We start from the raw sequence: 8,293 nt of genomic DNA on the forward strand, positions 1-8,293 counted from the left end.
TCCTAGTGCTGTGCTGAGATGTTGGACTAAGCCAACATCTTGTATGTTATTGCATTATCTCTGGCAGAGCTAAATAAAGCCATAAAGTAATAATTTGAAGTACATTTTTATATTAATTTCCACTTTGCTCCTTTCTATCTTCAAATTATAAGAAGAAAATGAGGATTTAGGGTCACAAGCTGTTAATTTTCTATTCTACACACTACGCACATGAAGTGGTATATTTTATGACTGTTTTCTTAAAATATTTTCTTAAGTTATTTTTGACAAAATCCAAGAATAATAGACATCACAGTGACCCTTACACTGTTAGAATGAAACAAGATTGCTGGGAAATCCAGTGTACTGTGGAAACACCATAACTATAATATTAACAGGATGATGTGTAGCAAGTATAATACTTACCATAGTCATAACAACATGACAACAACAACAACACAAAGTACAGCTGAGGCTGATGGGAATGTCATTAGTTTTGCAGGTATTTAGTCATACATCAAAGTGTTGGACAAATTAAAATTTTGACCTGATGATGACACTATATTAAAGATTACCAAAGTTCTAACAATTTATCCTCTGGGGAACATCAATGTCTGTAAGCTTACCAAATTTCATGGCAATCCATGTAATAGTTGTTGAGACATTTCTAACACTCAAACACAAATGTCAACCTCACGGTGGCACTGCATGAAAAGTCAGGATCACCAAAGTCTGAAGCTACATCTTCTGGGAACCATGAATGTCTCTACCAAATTTTGTGCCAATCATGTGAGATATGTTGAAATATTTCACTATTCTTAGTCATTGCAGAAATAATTTAACTTTATAGCTTGCTATGTCCAATGATGTCAAGACATTATTTTACACTTTCAATTAACTTTCAGTTACACAGATTGCTATTAAGATCAAAATGGCTACATTTTGGAACTAGAAGAAGTTCGAAGCTGGCATCACAGTATGCTTTAGGAACAAACAACAGAGGCTGCATCTAGTATTTTTCTAAATATATTAGTTGTGTGGACCAGGATTGCCTATTCCTATTAGTTCCATTCATTACCCACTGGAGGGAGGCCTAATGTATCTTCTCCCCCACCGCCGTCATAAGCCTCAGATTGGTTCTGGGTGGTCGGTGGACTGCAGCCCGCTGTAGAGGAAACATATTGAGCTTCTCCACAACTTTACTTGGGGTCATTTCATTAAAGGAGGGGCCTTCTGATTAACTTTCTCTCAGCCTCATTGCTTTGAGTGCCCAACAGACAGTTTTCATGGGGGCTCTACTGTCCCCTGATTCTGTACATTAACATTACTCTGCTTGATGAGACGTTCAGAGAAAAGTTCCAGTCAAATCAAATTAGGTAAACAGTCACCATGGATGAATTTTCTAAAAGTAGCTTCACCGAAAAGCATCGGAAAATACAGTTAAAGTCTGAAAGTTGATACAGGTAATATGACATGCTTGCAAAGTAAAATATATTTACAGATTATCTAAACATCAAGGGAGCCAAAGATAGATAGATAGGAAAAAAGAAGGAGGCTGCTGATTAACTTTTACTCAGCTGTTTTGAGAGCCAAATAGATTCGTCGTGGTCAGTCTGCTGTTTCAGGCCTCCAAGTTAGTGTTCCCCTACATGAGAAAAAAAGTCAAGGTGATTAATTTTCTCTAGCTACTATTCAAATATAACTTCCAACAGTTTGTGTACAGCATGACAGTAAAGCATTGTGGTCAGGTCAAGTATTCACTTGTTAATTGCAATGATTTATGTACATAAGTAGTATCAAGGGCAGATGTCACATGCTTTGTATTGGTATAAAACAGCTAACACTTATATACAGTTACCTTTAAATACCACTGCTTCAGTCATAACCTGATATCCCTCTTCTTAACATCAATGTCTCGAAATGTGTAAGTTAGGATGAAATGTAATGAAAGTGGACCTTTCATTTGATTGTTGGCCATTGCATATTAATCATCCACAGTTGTTTTGTTGGTAGGATTTTCATTTATTCTTTAATTAAATAAAAGCACATTTATTCTCATAATGACTTTAATGGCTTCATTTTGTATATTATTAATCTTCCTTGTATCTTGTGAGTGGGAAGCCAGTGAGGGATCAGTGTAAGTGGTACTATACTGGCCATTCCAGATTGGGAGAAAAATCCCTTAGATTTCTGGCTTTGCATATATTTACAGTTTGCCACTGAGAAGTCAGTTCATTGTAATGGTTCATTTGAAATGAAATGAAATGACATGAAATTCTTAGGATTAATTTAGATAAAACAGTTCAGCATACAAAATAATTACCATTTTGAACCCAGTTACCCAATTTAAGTATTTTTTGCGACATTAGGTGGCTTTCAAATGATGATTTTCCCATTTTGGTCTAAAACTTAATTTGTAAGCACATGCCAAACACACATTTTCCCAGATCGCCATCTGACAGTATAGATCTTATTGTAACAACATAATATACATCCAGAAACACTTAAACCCTCTGGGCAGCGGGTGTAGCAGAGGTGGGTTACCTTTCTGCAGGGTATCACCATGCTCTTGACAGCAAATGGTGTCAACTTTAATTGGAACAAGCACAACGTAATGGAGCGTGTCAGATGGCTTCCACTGTGCCCGAGAGGAGGTATGGCTTCTAGATTTTTCCATGGTTGGGAGGTCGGGGGAGGGAGTGCAAAAGTAAGATACAAGACAGACAAGGAAAGAAAAAACATAAAACCAAAAGAAGATTTCACTCTATCACTGCAAATCCGAGATGACATGAAAACCTGTACTTTGCTGTAAACAGAGAGGATAATGAGATATTGCAACAAATTCAACAACATGCAACAGTGGCATGCTATTTAACTTTTTACTCCTTGATTTTATGTGGATCAGTAAAAATACATTAATTTCTTATTGTATAGGGCAATAGTTATCTGCATTTTAAGACATACTGGTCACTTTTGAGAGACCAGTATCAAACTAATGACTGTAGAATACAGTAATGGAACTAAAAAAAAGCTTTTGCAAAGGCTTAGTGTAATGTTGCACCCTCACTCTGGATAACAGTGCCTAAATACCTAAAAAATAAAATGTATGAGAGGGAGGGCAAGAGATAAAAGCATATAGAGACTAGAAAGACAGACTGAAAGAAACAGCTGGAAAAAAGTCGAAGGTGTTGCAAGTTGATAAAATGATGCAAAAATCAATCTAGATGGAAAAAGGGAAAGTGGAAGGTAAAGTAAAAGTTAACTGGGATAACCTAATAAAGAGAGGAGATATGCAAAGACAAATATTTACGATATACTTTTCTTCAAACTGCTGTATCATATTAATTTACTGAAATATATTGATAGCAAAAAGACATCAGATTACCAAACAGTCTCAACGGTACAAGCACCGTGCCTATGCAAAACAGCTGTGCTCCAGGTGCCACTCCAGGGTAAACAAGTGAAACCTTGTACTTGTTTTTCATTTTTAAGAATGAATTTTGTATTGTTTACTTAACCTAAATTCATGAATATCTTATAAAATATTGGCAGGATCATTGATACATGCACAAACAGGAAAACCAAATTCTTACCGGAGTTCATACCTGTCTCCCGTCTGTTGAATGATTTTGTGTTTTTATTATGTATTTTATTTTATTTTATATGTCAGCAATATTGTTTTGACCTTAATTCTGTTGGGAATGTACTGATACAGTGTAGGGTTGGGGTACAAGATTCATAATGTCTGAAGCAAGATTAAAAAAAAAAAAATTAGCTTTTTTATATTTGGTGAACACCACAAATACATAAATGCAACTTCTAAATTTCTGAAAGTTCTGTTTCACACATTGCAAGATCTCACTGATGCCAATTAAATCACACCAAAATAAAGTTTACAGATGTGAAACCAGGGAGATTTCTCAAAAAGCACTGCAAAGAGAAACAATTTTACAATTGTAATATTCCTGCAACTAGAAACACCTGAAAACACCATTTTTGTAATATAAAATTATGCAACATAAACCTCTATTAGATTCTTAGTCTCTACTCTCAGCAGACTATTAAAAACTTAAAACTGACATGATGCACTGAACTGTGTTTTTTCCCCTTCTGTTTGAACAGCTGTGTAACTACTATTCCAAGGTCATATACATTTACAGATACAAAAAGTCTGGCAGCCTGATCTTCTACACACCACTTGTATTTTAAGCCAAATAAGTTAAGATTCACCTCACATGCAACATGCATAAATTATTTTAAGTAATGTGAGCTCGACTTAAGGTTAGAAATAATAGATCAAAGGGAGGAATTCGACAGCGTCGATTTTGATTCATGTGTTACTTCTGATGGTAATAACTGACTGATGGATGCTGCACTGTTGCATCAGAAGGGTAGTGATGAAAATAGCTGGCAAACGGAGGAACGAGCAAAAAGGATTCCAGTACATGATTAAATCATGAACACATGAAGACACAGACGGTTTGCAAGGCCTGGCGCTGGGATGATAAGATTTTGAAACTAATCTCTTATATATTCATGCACATTTTAACTATCATTCTGGCTTGACAGATGGGATTGCACACGTTGGTACACCGTTGTAAAAATTCACAGATGCCTGTGAAGCTTTGGTGGGGCAGAGAGTTTTACAGGTGGCCACTGGGTGTCGCTCTACAGTCTTGTCTTTGAGATTCACAGCACCAAGACCCCTCCCAATCATCACATTACTGTAAATACAGCATCTTCATTATAGAGCTGTTACTTACAGTAACAATTCTGTGGCATTGTTAAACCCACAGTAAAAAATTGCACTGTTACTGGTAAAGCACGAGCAGTCTGCACATAGCTATGACACACATTGGTAATGCTGTACTGCTACAATTACACATGCAGTGACTATTGTTGTTATCCCAGTTATTTTTTAACAAGCTCAAATAATATTGCACTTTGGCTCAAACAAAGAAAATTTGATAGGAATAATTTGTCTTCTTTGAATTTACAGAACTAATACACCGGCTGCGAAAGACAACACTTCTCTTACACTATGTAGTTCTAAAACAAAATCTGCTAAAGCATTAATGCAGGGTTGTTTAAAGATAAATGCAATGAAGATGGAGCTTTGCAGTGGCTATGTATACAATATTAAAGACAGGAAAGATGTAGGATAACTGCAGGAATGTGAGGCTTATATAGTAGCTACCTTTTCAGCACTTCTTAAAGCAAAGGGTTGTAAAAATCCATCTTTTCCTAGAACTTGATGGAGGCAGTGATGTGCCTTTTGCTCCTGTCCATCGTTTTTCTCCTCTGCTTCCTTGTTCCCTTGGCAGGAACAGGCGTTTAGCCTCTGTGCCTCCTGTTTGCTGAGCCAGTGACAGCTCGCTCCGCAGCATTGCTGTGGGAATAACTCCCTGCGTGGACCTTAACACCCTGGAGACCTTCCACTGCAGGGCACAGCCAGTTAAGTCAGAAATGGAGAGGAGGAGGATGCTGTAGATACAGTAGATATACTGTATATTCTGTGGCTCCTGCAGACAAATCTTACAGATGGACCGATAAATGTATGTTTTTGGTTCTGCTAACAGCTTGTTGCTTGCCAAGGTGTGGGTGTTTGGGAGGGTGAAGTGTGAGTTTGGGGTAAGAAAGGGGAAAAGCAGGAAAAACATAGAAGGAAGCGGGGGTTTTCTGTTGCATCATGCTGTGATGTGCTGTGATCAGTGTTTCAGACTCGGCAGTCTCAGATACAGGGTGGTGATGAGAAGACCGGTTCTTTTAAGTAACCATAGCAAACCGACTCATGAACGAGTTACACACTGGACCTTTAAATGCCACAGTCATAAACACAAGCAAAATAGCTGTCACAAACGTACCTTTTTATTTTAAATGGTATGTTCTTGCACTTTCTTATGCTTCAAGCATTTAAAACTTCAAGTTTGTGCAGTAGTTTATTTTATTTTAATGGTGTGTTTTTGCACTTTAATTTACTTTAGGCAGTTTCGTGCCATTGTTGGTTTTATTTAAAAAAAAAAGAAAAACTGTTTTATTTAATTAATATTGAATGTGTTCTTCACTTCTGTTTCATTCATCATTTATTTAACATTCCAAAAGCTTTCTTTGATGTATGCTGATCACTAAGCTACATTATTTAATAAACAAGCAAAGCATAGACTAAATTAAGGAATAACCAAGAAACAAATGTTTCATGCATGCTACAGAGAGATTAAAACCAGAAAGAATGAGAATCTTTTAGTGCGATCTGAGAGAACAACAACCCGACCCGGAAGTTTGGCTCTAACTGTCTTCACAGCTCAGTGTGGGTTTGTACTCGTGAACTCGTTTTTCCGCTAAGTGGGTGTGTGCTTTTTGCTACTGGGTTAGCTTGCTCAACGAGAGTCTGTCGCTGATCAGCGGATCTCACTCGTTCTTCGGCTCAGGGGTGTGTGTGCAGAACAAACAAGCTAGCTTCTAACTAACTCTTATGCACAACTGCACACGCACTATACAGAGGCAGGATTTTGGATTAACTTCCACTTGTGAACCTTGTTAACTCTGAATGCTGAAGGTGTGTGGCCCAACTTGTTTTAGTATCCTAAAGGAAACTACTTGAAATGAAATTTACTTGTCAGGGAACTGGAGCAGAATTGCTTCCTGTCTTTTAAAAGTTGATGTACACGCTCATTTAGGTTCATCAAGGTTGTTGGCTAACAGTATTAATTGTTATTGTTATTACTTTGATGCGGGCACTTGAGGCTAAACAACCATGTGCTTGGCTGCCTTGAAGCTCAGCCACACACCAGCTTTTTTTCTCTATGTTTGAGTAGGTTCTCAGATGAGTCAGTGCGTGTGTGTGTGTGTGTGTGTGCCCATGTTTCTGTTTTAACTATTTAACCAAGCAAGTTGTTGAAGATACATGATGTATAGATACAGTAAGAGGGAACGTCTTTCTCTCCACTCTCTCTTTCTCTCTCTCTCTCTCTCTCTCTCTCTCTCTCTCACACACACACACACACACTGTAATATTGTGCAGTGAGAAAGAGTAGTTCAAAGAGGAAAATCTGTACATTAAAGAGTAATTTAAAACACTCCCTGAAAATCTTGTTTTTGATGAACTCCAGTGGTTTACACATCTCACCTTGATGCAGTGATGTACAGGTGTACTCCAGTACCCAGTGACATCACTGATGGGTGTGGTTACAGGTGCAACAGAACACACTTCTGACCACACCCAGCATCATAGGTGAAACAAGCTTGAAGCCAGTGAAACAATGCTTTTCAGCCTGTTAAGTTATACTTTAATCTGTTGATAGGGGGGAAATCCTTCCAATTCAAAATGTAGATTTTCAGAAACCAAGAAAATAAACGTGTTGTTATCACCAAGTATTTTCTTAGCCAATGCAAAGAGATATGAAAGGCTGTGATTTTTAAGGGGCGATGGCTCAATCGGAGCACCCCATAACTACACATTGCTACTTTTTACTTTGATCATTAAGGTGACACTACTCTATCGAGTATATTGGCTACAATATAGCATATAATTGAGTATACATATTTTAGAGAATATTATAAATCCAAGACACCCCCACCCCCCCTCAAATCGCCTACTGCCCAGAGGAGCATGTAATTCTTCAGATGAACCTGAAACATGAAAATCAGTCAGATCATTTTGGTCAAACTATTTTGGTCTATCTATTTTTGGTGGTAATACTGTTTTTTTTTTGTTTTGTTTTTTTAAATATCATGCCCAAATATGATTTTTCTTTTGGGTACTCTTGTCACACTTCAGGTATTGGGCAGCAAGGGAAAAAACCCCAGATTGAATTAAAGGTACTGAGGCAGCATCTTACTAGAATCAGCAGTAAATGAGAGAGGGAAAGTGGGTGGTATATAGAGACTATATACACTTTTTGATGGATTGATAAGAGACAAGTGGCTTAATGAAGGAATGAGCAACAGGTGCAGGGAAGAGGCAGGGTCAGGTGACTGGCACAGGACTCTGAGGGCATCTAGTGGACAGGTAGGGAATGACAAGCAGAGTTCAATGAAAATGCAAAATGCAATGAAACAGAAGGAAAGAAAGGAGGACAAGGAAGGTATAACCATGGCAATACATTGATATTCGAGAACAATACCTTACTGTGCCTTAGTGAAACACGGTTAAACAAAACAATTTTTAACTAATTCAAAGAACAGTCTGGATCTTTTGCTATTAACTGTTTCATATTTTTTGGTAGACTACCTGTCAGTAGTACACAGACACTAGGCACTTGCTTAATTGCCACACACAAACATCAGAAACACAAATACACATCGTACATTTATA

General features: G+C 37.5%; 1 long non-coding RNA gene across 1 annotated transcript; it reads right to left on the reverse strand.

The window, feature by feature from the left end:
• Positions 1-464: 464 nt before the first annotated feature.
• On the reverse strand, positions 465-5,625 carry LOC122878090. Its single transcript, XR_006378407.1, has 3 exons — positions 5,177-5,625; positions 2,524-2,642; positions 465-1,624 (listed from the first exon to the last, which is right to left on the reverse strand). It is a non-coding gene; the product is annotated as an uncharacterized LOC122878090 (long non-coding RNA).
• Positions 5,626-8,293: the final 2,668 nt, after the last annotated feature.

This window comes from Siniperca chuatsi, linkage group LG6 (assembly GCF_020085105.1).
Source record: "Siniperca chuatsi isolate FFG_IHB_CAS linkage group LG6, ASM2008510v1, whole genome shotgun sequence".
NCBI lineage: Eukaryota > Metazoa > Chordata > Actinopteri > Centrarchiformes > Sinipercidae > Siniperca > Siniperca chuatsi.